Below are 342 nucleotides of genomic sequence, written 5' to 3'. Positions count from 1 at the left end.
GACAGCGTGGTAGCTGATGAGAGCAGAGCACTCTGGGACAGAGCGTATTCGCGAGGCCCAGGGGACTTCCTCATGCCACGCAGCTCTGCAAATATTCATAATTACTGTGTGAGAGAGCTCGGGGGCTGGCCACTGCTGGCCGGCCTGTAGCCGGTGAGCCAGCGCGGTATGCGAAAGCCAGGCAAGGTTGTGACCAGACCACGCACCAGTGAATTCTGCTATTTACGGTTTGCTTTTTCCCAGAGATATTTCTTGTCTACTGGCTGCCCCCTTGGCTGGGTCCCTTGATCAGTGTGTATTAATAGCCATCTCTCCCAGTCACTGGACACTGGCAAGCACCCA

This window comes from Conger conger, chromosome 13 (genome assembly GCF_963514075.1).
Source record: "Conger conger chromosome 13, fConCon1.1, whole genome shotgun sequence".
NCBI classification, from domain to species: Eukaryota; Metazoa; Chordata; class Actinopteri; order Anguilliformes; family Congridae; genus Conger; species Conger conger.
The sequence above is the reverse complement of the archived record's forward strand: the minus strand, read 5'-3'. Positions refer to the sequence as shown.